Source organism: Chiloscyllium plagiosum, unplaced genomic scaffold, assembly GCF_037043375.1.
Source record: "Chiloscyllium plagiosum isolate Xiang-an unplaced genomic scaffold, Cpla_swu_hap1 HiC_scaffold_33, whole genome shotgun sequence".
Lineage (NCBI taxonomy): Eukaryota > Metazoa > Chordata > Chondrichthyes > Orectolobiformes > Hemiscylliidae > Chiloscyllium > Chiloscyllium plagiosum.
In genome coordinates this window covers 53,089,556-53,105,127 of record NW_028270171.1, presented here as the reverse complement: position 1 = coordinate 53,105,127, position 15,572 = coordinate 53,089,556, and positions in this window count along the sequence as shown.

The following is a 15,572-nucleotide window of genomic DNA, read 5'->3' as shown; positions in this document are numbered from 1 at the left end:
AAAACCTCTCTTTAAAAAAAAACCCAAGAGAAAATAACCTTTTTACAGTGATAGTATTCTCACAATTCCATCTTTAATTAAATCATCCATCAATATACAAAGGTGGATTCATTTTAGACATCCTAATCTTCCTCTATTCGTAGACTGAAATGCATATACATTACATTGACTGTGAGCATACAAATGTTCGCAACTAGTTTCGATTTCAGTCATTTTACTCCTGCCACAGAATGCCTTTGTCTTTCTTCATCCAAGTCTCCACAACGTGTCAAAACGTAGGGTTTCTCGCCCTGTCACCTGTATAATTTCAAACTGAATGGCAGCAATAATAATCTCAATCGAAACAGACTGGTATTTTTCTCCCTAACCTTCTCCAAAACCTTTCAGGGGTCACGATCAGTGCTCAAGATTTGTCTCATGTATGTTATTCACAATTTAAATGTGGAAATGTTGTAACGCCAATCCCAAGCTCAAGGCTTCCTTACCCATTGTGGAATAAGTCTGTTGATGTTTCCACTGGACACTCCAACCACACGTTACATAATGGAGCACTTCTCATCTCTCCAATAGTCCCTCTGAATGGCATAGCTCCTCATGTCTCAGGATAAAAGAGTTACATACTTCTGTACCTCTTAATGTTCTAACCTGCTACTCCTGGCCTATGCCAGTAAACCTTACTCTCACGGGTATATGTTTTAAGAAGATCTCGCACATTCTTAGCAATCTCTCACAGAAACCAAATTTTGATTTCTGAACACAATCATCATCATCAGCTAGTTCAGCTTCTAAGTTTGCCATTGTTTCTCTCTGCTCTTCCACACTAGTTCTCACGACTGCAGGAAGTGAATTGTTGAACTTCTCCAAAATAAGAATCTCTCTAACAGTGTCATAGGTTTGCTCTGTTTTTAAATACCCTTACCCACCTTTCAAAATTACTTTGTTTGATCATTTCAAACTCAATGTGCGTTTAACCAGCGACCCTTTTTTAGATTCCTGAAATGCTGTCTGTCAGCTTCTGGCCCAAGCTCATATGCACTTCAGATGGCTTTCTTCACATCCTCATATTCCCCAGATACCTCATCCGATAGGGATGCAAATACCTATCAGCTTTGTTTGGATCAACTAAATCCACATGATCACTTGCCACTGCATTAGTCACTTTCTCAAATGAAATTCAAAAGGTTTCTCCACCTTTCACATCAAATTTAGATAATGCCTAGAAGTATTTAAATAGAACCCCATCAGTGAATTGGTTACAATAGGGTTGCTCAACCTCACTATCCTTCTCATCCAGCCGACCCTCTACCTTCATCACCGCCCTCTATGTCAACTTTCCTCTCTAATTGTTAACTGTTTAAGTTGAAACTCTCTGCTTTTCTTCTCTCCTTTCCTCTCTTTCGTCTTCATTTCCTTTTCTTTTATATCTACTTTTCATCATAATTTAAACTGTTTCAATTCCTTCTCATGTTAAAAGTGCCTCATTTGAAATTGAATTCTCGCCATTTCCAAAGAGTCTGATGGTGTTTCCACAAAACGCAATTGCCGAGCTATAGCTGTAATTGTCTGTCATTTTCTCACAGACAAACGCAACCACAACTCCAGCTTGTCTGCCAAATCCTACAGCTTTGCCTTCATTACCTTTTGTAAAACACCCAACTTCACTTCTTCCACACCGAGAGATCTTAGTGACTGAAAGAATCTTTATACACAAAACACTGTTTAAACCAACCGAATTCAACATCTGGAACAAAAGACGCTAACAGCTACCATACGCGACCTTTGAACCCAATAGCCTCCCGTTGCCTACTCTCCAGTGTCTGTATGGGCTTATTCTGGATTATCTGGTTTCTTCCCACAACCCAAAGATATGCATGTCAGGTGAATTGGCCATGCTAAATTGTTTGTAGTTTTCAGGGATGTGTGGGTTAGGAGCCTTTGTTAGGATAAATGTGTAATAATGGGGTAGAGGAATGGGTCTGGGTAGGTTACTCCTCGCAGGTTTGGACTTGTTGGGTCGAATGGCCTGTTGCACACTTTAGGGATTGTAATTCTGAACACAATTTGGTATTATCGATTTAAAACCAGACAAGAGTCTCCAATTTGCGATCGACCAACTAGACTGCCTCAAACTATTTTAAGATGGTAGCTTGGATGCCAACTTTTCTTATTTTAAAGGTAGATGTGAGTTGGATGTTCCAGATGTCAAACTATTTAAACCACTCACCATTAGCAAAACACAACATACTCAAACACTCTAATGAAAATCCATACAAAATGAAGAAGAATTAAGAATAATTTAACTATTGGAAACCATGACCGAATAATGGATACAGTATCTTCTACAAATGTACTGTTCCAATACACCAACATCCCATAAACACACCGCTTGGCAAAATGGAACATTGAGACATAGATTCCTGCATACAATTCTCCAATTCAGGAGGAAACAGCATCAACTCAGATTTCAGAGAGAGTAGCAGCTATGAATAAGTTATAGGCAATTGTTACTACTATTTATCAAAAACTGTAAAAGCGTCGTAAGTTATTTACTTGAGCCGTTTTCAGTAGGCAGTTTGGCCTTTAAGATCTCTTATATGAAAAAAAAAGAGAAAATAATCTTTTTTTAAAAAAGTGACAGCATTGTCACACACTTTAGATGCCTGGTCCTTTACTTAAGGGGCTTCCTCGATCGCAAGATCACCTGAGAGGGACAAATACAGGTACAGACCAAGTTACAAGGATGCACCTCATAACTTCTGAAACACGCCTGTCCATGGACCATCACATGGGGCATACCGGGAAGTGAACAACAGCCTGACACACAACATTTCACTGTTTTTGAGCTTCACAATGCCAGCACTCGATACACTTGGGAGCCAAAAACAAATGCCAGAGAAAGATACGGAGGGACAGAAAGAGTTACATTAAAGAAAGAAAGAGATAGTTAATTAACTGAAAAGATGTGGAAATATTTGGAAAAAGACAGGACAGTGAGACTAACTGGAGAAGTGAGATCTTCAAGAGTAAAATTACAAGAATGAGAACATTGAATAAAGGCATTGTCAGATCAGCTGAAATTGTTTGTTACATCAAATTCTGAATCTGCTTGACAAAAAAAAACCATAAACAACATAAACTGGGACAAGATGACAGCCCAGCATGGAGAGCTGTGCAGAGCATGCTAGTGTGTTGCTCAGTAAACTGCACTATCTGACCAGCATAGAGAGTATTGCAAACTTTACTATAATGTGATAACTATACTCGCATCAGATTACTATAATGTTTACAATGAGAAGATTTGCTGTGTGTGTGTTCATCAAAGACTGAGAGAGAGTCCGTTTGTGCGCGCGATTGGTGGGTTGAATGAGAAACTCATTGTTAGCGAAGGAACGCACATGGAGGAAACTATTTTAAATACGAACAGCTGGCAGGCTTTTTGTTAATCGACAGAGAGAGAACGAGAGAAGTTTCATGGACAGATGAGGTAAAGTATTTGAGAATGTTATAATAAAGGCATTGGCAGACACAATAGCAATATACATCGGCGTGCACATGAATGACAGATGGATGGGAGTTTGGTGTGAGGTCGAATCAAATTTGCTTCGGCAGGTTTGAAGCCGGGAGTGTCAGCAGCAGATTATTGGCTTCATTAAGACTGTACTTCATAGCTCAAGGTTCAAACAGCAGATGGAATAAGCCAGTGAGATATATTCTGGGGTGGTGAGTATTTCAAGTTAGAAATGGTCAGGATATGGTGTCATGACTCAGCTCATGGTCAAAGGGATCTCCCACAGTTGTGACTTGTCTGCTTCAGTCGCAGATATTGGCCAGGGATGAGATGGAAACAGTGGAAGGAAGTGGAGTTTGTAACCAGAACAGTAGAGAGTGACCTCCCTGCTCTTAATATTTAAATAACAAAGGCAACGATCCAGTAAATTGTCGTTCTCCACTCGAACTGAGTAGGTCAACATAGAGAGTAGCAATGCCAGCTCAGAGAGGGAGACAGTCATTGAACACATTCCTTGATGTAGTTAGTTGTGTTCTGCAGAGTGAATATCTGGAGTGAGAGTTTCAACAGAAAAATAATAGTGACAAGAAGTGTAGACTATATAAAAGAACAGTAATACAGTCATAACAGATTTATAGAACTAAAAAATCTGGACAGTGACACTTACCAGGAACACCGACGATAGCCAGGAAAGGATAATAAAAATATTGAATAATGAGAAGAGCGTAATAGATCCGCGATGATAATGACAACCAATAAAGTACAGAAAGACGCCAAACATAAATGTATAAACTCCTGTCTATTGTTGGAACATGCCAGTCTAATGTTCCCAGATTCTGATACATTTTTGGAACATTCCAGTCTAATGTTCTCAGATTCTGATCCATTTTTGGAACATTCCAGTCTAATGTTCTCAGATTCTGATCTCTCCTCCCCCTCTCCCTGGGTCTGCTGTTCCCTGTCAGTGCTGTCGGTTATGCTCCCACTAATGTTATGGGATAACACATTGAACGGCGCCCATTTATCATTAAAAGATGGAAACCCTCCACTGGGATAATTAGAATCCATGGAGATTGGCATTGAGCACAGTCACTGAAAAAAACACTGGGAAAATTAGCAAAGGCTACGACAACGGATGAATGGGCACTGCACAATAATCAACAGACAGGAGGGTTCCCTACCAGTTGGTGAACACTTCAGTGGTCCAGGATATTCAACCTCGGACCTTCTGGTGACCATCCTTCAAGGCGGACTTCAGGACAGGCAGCAGCGAAAAGTGGCTGAGCAGAGGCTGATTATAAATTTCGGTACCCATTGGGAGGGCTTCAACTGGGGCCTTGGGTTCATGTCACATTGCAGGTGACCACCATTGCGCTACACGCACACACACACACACACTCCTATACACACACATATATAGGGACACGTACGTACACAGACACGCACACAGACACACACACCCCCCTTACAGACACACACACTCTCACAGGCATCCGCTCAGAGACTTAGACCACTCTACACTCATGCATACACATATACACTCTCTCTCACTGATATTCAAACCCCCACCGAAGACACACACACACTCCCACACTCACACATGCACCCCCTCACAGACGTAAGACACTCTCCATCACTACACACACATATACACTCCCTCTCACACTCACAACCCCCAACCAAGACAAACACACACATACAAACAGACAAAGGCCCACATGCACACATATATTTTGTGGGGCGAATTTGTACTTGCAGAGTTACATTGTACTTTGCTCAAAAACTGCATGCATTCATGTAGAACTCTGAGCTCCTAAACTACATGAATTCATGTAAAACACTATCACCTAATAAAGGAGCAGCGCTCTGAAAGCTAGTGTCCTTCCAATTAAACCTGTTGGACGAAAACCTGGTGTTGTGTGATTTTTAACTTTGTACACCCCAGTCCAACACCGTCATCTCCAAATCATGATTAAACAAACAGGCTCAGTTAACCAGTTCCACACATCACTTTTCATATCACCATAAAAGGGAACATTTACTGGGTTTGAAAGGAATGGATGAGGGTTGCTGAGGGATGGACCATAAATCTTTAAATCTTTAGAAACTTTTTTTAAAACTTGTATATGAGAGTATTAAAAGACACTGCAGTGGTCTATATGTGCTCCACTCTGTTTATGAAAGGAGGCAGTTATAAAATAACAGATCGGTTGCATAAAAAAGTCGGCTGGGCATGTTTATAGATACCTTACCCCAAAGTATAATACTTATTGACCAGTGTGAGGCTACTCCTGGTTTTAAGTGCCCTGTTATCAAATCCTTTCATAACCTTGAGACAGTGCATTGAGATTGCTGCTCAGCAACAGGCTGAAGCAATTCTGTCCCTATGGGCCTCTTGCAAAGGGATAAGAGAAGACCATTCAGCCCATATTAGCCTGTTGCTACTTGAAAAGGTGGAAATCTAAAATATTGGCACATTTTGCCAACAGAATCATTCAAAACGAAGATATATGCCGCTGCAGCTGTATGAAGTACTACTGGGAGGGCACCTGGAGTAAGTACATTGTGTTGTTTGTGCTTCTGGAACTGAGAAGGGTTGGACCGACATCAGATACAGTTTAATGGCTGCTCGTAATCCACGGGTTGCTGTGTTATTTACTGTCTCGTGTCTGTTGCACAGGGACAGGAGGAGGCCATTCAGCCTTTCCAGCCAGCCTTTCCAGCCTATTACAGAGGGCCACGTGGAACCCATTCAGCCTCTCGAGCCTGTTACGGAGGGGCAGGAAGTGTTTATGTAACTTTCAAGTCTGTTACGCATAAATATTAGTTTTAAATTAGTTTTGCAATAGGAAAGACATGATGTAAGCATTAAGGTTCTAACTTTGAACAAGGCCATCTTTGAAAGTGTTACGTGAGCCCTGTAAAAGGCTGATTGGAATACCCTATTCACAGGTAAAGGGATGGTTGGAAAATGCAAGGCCATCAAAACTTGGTTTTAGAGAGTCCAGAGCCAACGTGTTCCCATTAGTGAGAGGGGCAAAGCTGGTGCGTGCAGGGAGTGCTGGATGGCTAGATATATTGATGCTCTGGTCAAGGTAAGGAAGGAGGCATATGTCAGACAAACAGAGTTGAGGATCAAGTGACTCCCGAGAGGTGTGTCAGGGCAGCAAGTGTGCAGTCAATGGGGAAACCGGGCCAGAGAAATGTGGACAAGAGATGGCTTTAGAAATACGGTTAACGAGGCATTGAAGAAATTATACAAATCCTTTAATGTCAAAAGATTAACTAGGGAGAGGATAGGGCCCCTTAAAGATCAGTAAGGCTACCTATGTGTGGAACCACAGGAGATTGGAGGGATACTAAACAAGTATTTCTTCTCAGTATTTAATGTGGAGGAGGTTACAAGAGAGAATGAAGAAATATATAGTGATACCTTGAAAGTGTCTATATTACAAGGAGATGTTGGACATTTTAAAACACAGAAAGGTGAACAAATCCCTGGGACCTGACCAGTTGTATCCCAGATGTTTGTGGGAAGCTAAGAAAGAGATTGCTCAGCATTTTGGTGATATATTTGTAATATTGATTTCCACTGGTGAGGTGTCAAAAAACTGGAGGGCTGCTAACATAGTGTCATTATTTAAGAAATTAAGGAAAAAACAGGTTACCATAGATCGGGTGAGCCTGACGTCAATGATGACTAAATTGTTGGAGGGGATTTCGAGGAAAAAGATCGATATGCATTTGGAAAGATAAGGTCTGAAGAGGGCTTTGTCCATTGGAGATCACATCCCACTGACTGGGTGGAATTTTTTGAGGAAGTGATGAAGATGATTGATGACGGCAGGACAGTGGATGTTGTCTTTATGGAATTCAGTAAGAAAACCAAAATGTTCTACATGGTAGACTGGTTAACAAGGTTAGACTGCCTGGGATCCAGGGAGAGCTCACCTGTTATATCCAAAATTTTCTTAACTATTGGAAACAGAGAGTGACAGTGGACATTTGTTCTTTAAGCTTGGAGACCAATGACCAGTGGCGTGCCGCAAAGATCAACAGTGGGTCCACTGCCTTTTGTTACTTATACATATCATTTGCATTTGAGTATATGAAGTATGGTCAGTAAGTTTGTAGATAATACCAAATTTGGTGGTGTAGTCGACAGTGAAGAATGAACTCTCAGACTATAATGGGACTTTGCTTAGGTGAACCGAGGAATGGCAGTTGGAGTTTATTTAGTTAAATGTGAGGTGTTGCATTTTGGCAAGACAAATCAATGCAAGGCATGTAAGTATGCTCCTGTCTAAAGCTTCCAATCAAGGAGAACACCATAGAAGTTATCAAATCCCTTCACTGAGGAAACAACCTATTCTCCCCATCGAGGCCACACTGACCCTCTAAAAAGTATCCAATTGGACAAATCCCTACTCTATCACTCTGAGCCTGCATTTCCCCTGGCTAATCCACCTCACCTACACATCCTTGGGTACTTTACGCAAGTTAGAATGGCCAATCTACCCTTACCTGTATATCTTTATACAGTCGGAGGAAAACATAACATCCGGAGGAAATTCATGCAGACACGGGGAGAATGTGCAAAGGATGGAATTAAACCCAGATCGCTGCGCTCTGAAGCAGCAATGCTAGTCACTGAGCTACTGTGTCACCTTGAGCTGCAAGTTCTCCGTTCCTTGAAAGTGCCGTCACAGGTAGACAGCGCAGTGAAGAAGGCACTTGGTGATCTTCCCTTTATTGGTGCGTGCTTTGTGTTTAAACATTTTCATGACGTGTTGCATCTGTACAGGACATTGGTTTGGCCACTTTTGTAATATTGCTTTTAATTCTGGTCTCCCTGCTGTCGGAAAGATGTTGTCAAACTTGAAAGGGTGCAGAAGAGACTTAAAATACTGTTGCAGGTGTTGGAGGGTTAGAATTACAGGGAGAGGTTGAATAGGTTGGGACTATTTTCAAGTGTTAAGGCTGAGGGGTGACGTTAAAGAGTTTTATAAAATCAGGAGGGGCATACATAAGGTAAACAGTCAACGTCTTTTACCCATGATAGGCGAGTCCAAAATTAGAACACAAAGGTTTAAGGTGAGAGTGGTAAGATTTAAAAAGGAACATGAGGGACAACATTTTCACACAGAAACTGCTGTGTGTCTGGATTGAACAGCCAAAAGAGGTGGTGGAGGCAGGTAGAGTTAACACCATTTAAAAGGCATTTGGAAGGATACGTGCATGGAAAGTGTTTAGAGGGAGATGGGCCAAGTGATGGCAAGGGGAACGAGATTTATTTAGGTTATTTGGTCGGTATGGGCGATCAGACCGAAAGGTATTTTTCCGTGCTGTACATCTCTGAAACTCTATTGCCACTTGAGTGTATAACACAGGAACAGGAGGAGACTATTCAGCTTCTGAATTCTGTCAGGCAACTTGTTTGATCAATTGCTGAGAGTGAAATACAAAAATACATCATTCAGATTTTTATGGTGCTTTACAAAAACAGGAGAAAGGCTTTTAGTCAAGAGAAGCTGTAAGGAATGTGAAGAGGCCATTCAGGCCCTCGACTCCATTCCCCAGAAGCAGCACTTGAGCTCAAAGCTATTGGAGCCTGTCAGTCAGTAGTAGGAGGAGGACGTCTACTTTCGCAAACCATGGATAGGTGGCAGTCACGCAGCTGCTCAAGATTGGGACACAGAACAGGACGCAGTCATTCAACTGCTTGAGACTGTGACACAGGGAGAGGAGGGAGTCATTCAACTGCTTGAGACAGTGACAAAGGACCTGAGAGAGTCACTCAGAGCTCTAAACTGGGGCACAGGGAAATCTGGAGGTTAGTGAGGCCCAGCATCCTGTTATGCAAGGACAGCAGAAGGTGACTCACTCCCCACCAGTATGGGACACTCGCAGAGAAGGGGAGTTTGCTTGGAACAAACAGAAATATATGAACAGGTTGCATTAGTGGTCCATTCAATCCTGCCTCAACTTTCACTAAGACCACGGCTGATCTGATTGTGATTCCCTCATTCCATTTTACGGAGACTCCCCTCTCTGCAGCCTCTGCTCCGTTTCTTGGTCATGTTGCAGACTCAGACTCTGCAACAACACTCACCACGACTCATCCAGAAGGATGGGTCTAACAGGATAAATCAGGATTTGAGGGGTCTAATGACAAGAATGAAAACACAAAATAAAGGCATTGCCAGACATTTTGTACTCTCACATTCGCAATCCAACTCGCATAAGCAGCCCATCCATTGCATATTCAGGATGTAGCACTGTGTAGATCCGGCTAGTGTACAGCTGTATGCAACCCAGCAATGTCCAGTGTGAAACTCTGTGCAGCCCACACCAATGCTTGATCTATAATCCTGGGCTAAATGTTCAGCATGGGGAGCTATGCAGTCCGCACTGGTTCATTCATATATAAACCCAGGCTGTTGCATTGTTCGGTAACACTGTTAGATCACTGCCCAGTGTGGTGAAAAATGTAACCAATGCTGGAAGTGACAGGATGTGCAGTTCCCATCCATTTACAGCTCCATATCTGCATTGACAAGGGGTGCTGCGAATTTGAAAATCAATGTGAGGAAGAAATATAAATGGAAACAATTTAAATACCAATAGTTCTGATTAAGGCGCATATCACTCTAGCATTTAAAGTTGAAATAACTGAGATAATATCCAATGAGGTTTTGTGAACGGTGCAAAGAAGTAAGAGGGGGTTGGTGATGTTATAGTGGTTGCACTATAAGCCTCCAAATAATCAATGGGACTGGCGAGACTTGCAGGAGCAATAGGGTTGACATAATAGGCGATTTTAATTTTCCTAACATAGACTGGTACTTTCAGATGGTTAAGAACTGAGATGGAACGTAATTTGTTAAGTGTGTTCAGGAAGGCTTCCACAAGCAATATCGAGAGTTTCCTATTGGAGAAGGGACAAACTCGACCTACTGTTGGGAAATAAGGTCGGATAGGTGACGGAGGTAAAGTGGGCGAGCATTTTAGGAATAGTGACTAGAGCTGTATTCGTTTTAAAATAGTAATGGTAGAGACAAAATTGATCCACAGAATCAATTTTAAATTGGGGCAAGGCGTATTTTGTTGGAATTAGACAGGGGATTGCAGGGGATGATTGGAGTAATTTGTTTCGAGGTAAAACGATCCCGGGCAAGTGGGAGGGCTTCAAAAGTGAGATAGCTCGAGTTCAACGTCTATATGTTCCTGTGAGCATGAAGGGAAAGTGAGGCAGGAAGAGAGAACCCTGGATAACAAGAAATATTGAGGCTCTGACCAGAAAAAAAATGAGGCGTGGCTCAGGTACAGGCAGCTGGAATCAGGGAATCCCTGAAGGTACACAGGTGATACAGGAGTTTAGTGAAGAAGGAAATCAGCAGGGCGAAAAGGGGGTATGAGATAGCCTTGGCTGAGCAGATTAGTGTGAATCCAAATTCAGTATAGGAAAGAAAAAGAACAACCAGAGAGAGAATAGGACGCCTTACAATCCAAAATGGGCACGCATGTGTAAAACCTCAAGAGATGGGTGAGGTCCTCAATTACCCCTCTGTGTTTACCATGAAGAAAGACATGAAGACCTGTGTCCTTTGGGAGGTTAGTTGTGATATCTTGGTACATTCCATATCACAGTAGAGGTGCTGATGGACATATTAGAATGCATAAAGTCAGATAAATCTCTTGGTCCTGACCAGATATATCCAAGAGCACTGCAGGTAGCGAGCCAAGACAGTTCAGGGGCCAAGGACCCGGAAGACTGGGCTGTAACAAATGTGCCCATATTCAAGAATGGTTGCAAAGAAAAGCCTGGGAAATATAGAACAGTAAGCTTCATATCTGTTTTCGGTAAACCGCTTGAGAAGGTTCTGAGATATAAGATATGCATGCATTTGGAAAAACAGAGTTTGAATTGGAGCAGTCAGCATAGCTTTGTGCGTGGCAGATCATGCCTTACAATTTTTGTTCGAGTTTTTGAGGAAGTGACCATAAAGGTTGCCGAGGGCAGGGTGGTGGACATAGTCTATATGGATTGCAGTAAGGCCTTTGATAAGGTTCCACATGGTAAGTCGCTCTGGAAGGTTAGCTCGCATGGACTCCAATGTAAATTGGCAAATTGGTGACACAATTGGCTTGATGTTATGAAGCAAATGGCTATGGTGGAGGTATGCTTGTCGGACCGGAGGCCTGCGACTAATGGAGTGCCTCACTGGTCGCTCCTGGGCCCATTGCTGTTTGTTAACTTACACCAATGATTTGGACCAGAGTGCACAACGCAAGGTTAGTAAGTTTGCAGATGACTCTAAATTAGGAGGCATCATTTACAATGAGAAACATTATCAGAAATTGCAGCAGTACCTTGGTCAGCTGAGGAAGTGGGCTCAGAAACAGCAATTTGAGTTTAATACAGATAAGTGCATTTTGGAAAGTCAAATTCAGGTGGGAGTTTAATGATAAATGAGAGGGTCTTAAGGAGTGCAGTGGAACAAAAGGACGTTGGAGATCAGGTGCACAGTTGTCTGAAATTTGAGTCACAGATACACAGGACAGTGAAGAAGGCTGTTGGCACACTGGTCTTCATCAGCACATTGAGTATAGAAGTTGGGACGTTGTGTTGCAGTTGTACAGGATGCTGGTAAGGCTGCAGTTGGAGTATTGCGTTCAGTTTTGTTCACCTTGCTCTAGAAAGGATATTATTGAACAAGAAAGAGTGTAGAACAAATTTACAAAGATGTTTCCTGGGCTAAAGGCTCTAAGTTATAGGCAGAGGTTGGACAGGTTAGAACTTATTTCTTTACAGCGTAAGAAACTGAGAGGGTTCTTATAGAAGTGGAACTCTTATAAAATCATGAGAGGCGGGCATGGGGTGAATACTTCAATTTTTTTCCTAAGGTTGTGGAATCGAGGACGAGAGGACATCCATTAATGTTTGGAAAGGATAAAAAATATAAAAAGGAAACTGAGGGGCAACTTTTTTACACATAGAGTGTGGTACATATATGGACTGAGCTGTCAGTGGAAGTGATTGAGGTGGGTACAATAACAATATTGAAAAGGCATTTGGACAAATACACAGATAGGAAAGGATGAGAGGGATACAGTGAAAGTGCAGGGAAATGGAGTGAGTGTGGATGGACATTTTGGTTGGCATGGACCAGCTGGGCCAAGTGGCCAGTCATACTGGAAGTCTCGTGCAGTATGACTGTAAATGAGTGTGATTAGGAGTGGATGCAGAGTGGGGGAGACTGAGAACAATGTCATGGAAAGATATGTTCACAGGTTCAGAATGCTGAAATAAAGACATTTCGATAGTATCATGCAACACGGGTCAGTATTAAGAAGAATTATGAGTGAAAGGAATATTGCTGTGAGTTCAGGCGATGGAGAGTTTTGGATGAGCATTTGTTCTGCGGTTTTGTAACTGGGAGTGAGAACTGCAGAGTTTTTGCCTCACTGGGCTGAATCTAACAAAAATCTGTCTCAGTGACATTTCTTTGAGTGTGACAGAGGGGTTGTCTGCACGAGGTTGAGCTGGAATCCTGGTGCTATCGTACCAAACACATCTCATTAACTACCCACCCCACTCCATGGTGTCCCTCTCATACAATGCCAGCCCGATTCTCCCACCCATCATGACTGGAGGTACTCAAAATCGCCCGGATGAACCTGGATATTCCATTACCCCTGACACTGGGGCCAACTTTAAAAGGCCAAGGGGCACATGGTTGAGCTTTCTCAGTTTGGAGCTGCCCTGCACAGTTTACCCCGAGCATGGCAGATAAGGGGAAATGTCATCACGGTTTGTCGACAGGGGCACGGAGGTCCTGGTGGATGAGCTAGTACAGAGGGGGACCATTCTTTTCCCAGAGGGATCACACGACTAGACACACCGAGCATGGTCTGAGCTCACCACCCTCCTCAGTGCAGTATCTGCAGTCTGAAGATATCTACAGCAAAACAGGACAAGCTTCAATAACCGTCCCCACTCTGTTAGGATAAGGGTCACCATATTCACTCTGCTCCCTCACACTCACTGTATGTCTGTTATAGCACCGGTTCCTGAACAAGGCTCATGGTCTACCACTCTCACTACTGCATACAGCACCTTCCTTCTCTTTCTCCCTTGCATCTCTAATACCCCCCCCCACCCCGCACACACACACACACACACACACACACACACACACGGTTATAGAATATTCTGGACAATTTCAATTATGGAATTTTCCAGATCATGTTCCAACTTATTCCCAGTTTCAGTAAAGCGGCAGTAAAGTGCCCCTATGTGTGACATGTAAGAGGATGGAGTAGAGATGTACATTTGTCAAGTCACACACAATTAAAATCCATCATGAGGCCATTCAGCACTTCAAATAATTTCCTACATTCATTACGTTTGGAGGTGATCTGATTGTTTTCTCGTTCATTCAACCCCCAGCTTCCTGTTCCCGAGCAGACGATTCTCAGAAATATTTTACCCCGTGTTTCTTCTAGCATGTGTTCCGAAGGCATTTTCCATGGGGACAGACTCTCCTAAAAATATATTTCATCTGCTTTATAAATTCATACAACAGTCAGCATGCTTTCCACAGACCAATCAAAAGCATGCACTTATTTTATGGTTATCGATATCCAATCACAATTAGTCAATCTGGTTATTTCACTTGTCTCACCTTATTGTATTCACCCAAAGATAGCTTCCAAACACGCGTCTCAATATAAAATACAATTTCTCGCAGAGAACATTTTTATCCTCAGAGGTTATCATGATCGTTATCTCAAATATACCTTTTTCCTTGTCATGAAAGTTTCTCTTGCCCTTTGTCTGTGACTGATTCTGTGTGGAACAGTTACACAGTCTCCCACTCAGTTGGCTGGATGGTTTGGGATGCAGAGGGTGGCCACCAGCGCAGGTTCAATTCCCCACACAGACTGAGGTTACCATGAAGGGGATGCTCTCTCAACTCACCCCATCACCCGAAGTGTGGTGAAATTCAGCATAAACCACCATTAGTGGTCTAGCTAATGAGAGCTCTTTGGGACTCTATTCTATTAATGTTAGCATTTTAATTTTTTAAACAATTTTTTTTACTGAAAAATAGATTTTTATTAATAAACATACCAACTCAAACAACTGAACAATATTTCACCCATGTGCATGTACATACAAAACAAGTTAAAGTCTATAAACGGACAGAAGAAAAACAATAATAAACAATAAATAATAAATAAATAATACGGTTGAGAATAACAAAACGATCGCTCTTGTTCAGCATTAACTGATACACATTCATATGTTCATAACTTTTCATATTAGATTCTTTAGACAATATCGTCATAGCTATATAAAAGCCCTTTTCAGAGTGGCAGATAAGCCTAATCGTGGTAATCCAAAAAAGGTTGCTATATCTTATATAAATCTCTGCTTTCTGGTGGACCATACAGGTGAAAACGTCCAAATGGATATTCTCCATGACGAGCTTACGACGAGCCAACAGACCGGGGTGGGGGGGGGGGGGGGGGGGGGGGTGAGGTGTTTCAGACATCCAACACAAAAGAATACTTTTCCTGGCACAGGAAGTGTGGGGGAGATGCTAAACGAGTATTTTGCATCAGTATTTACTGTGGAAAAGGATATAGAAGATATAACATGTAGGAAAATAGATAGTGACACCTTGCAAAATGTCCATACTGCAGAGGAGGAAGTGCTGGATGTCTTAAAACGGGTAAAGGTGGATAAATCCTCAGGACCTGATTAGGTGTACCCTCGAACTCTGTGTGAAGCTAGAGAGGTGTTTGCTGGGCCTCTTGCTGAGATAGTTGTAATATGAATAGTCACTGGTGAGGTGCCGGAAGACTGGAGGTGGCTAACGTGCTGCCACTGTTTAAGAAGGGTGGTAAGGACAAGCCAGGGAACTATAGACCAATAAGCCTGACGTTGGTGGTGGCCAAGTTTTTGGAGGGAATCCTGAGGCACAGGATGTGCATGTATTTGGAAAGGCAAGGACTGATTAGTGATAGTCAACATGGCTTTGTGCGTGTGCAATCA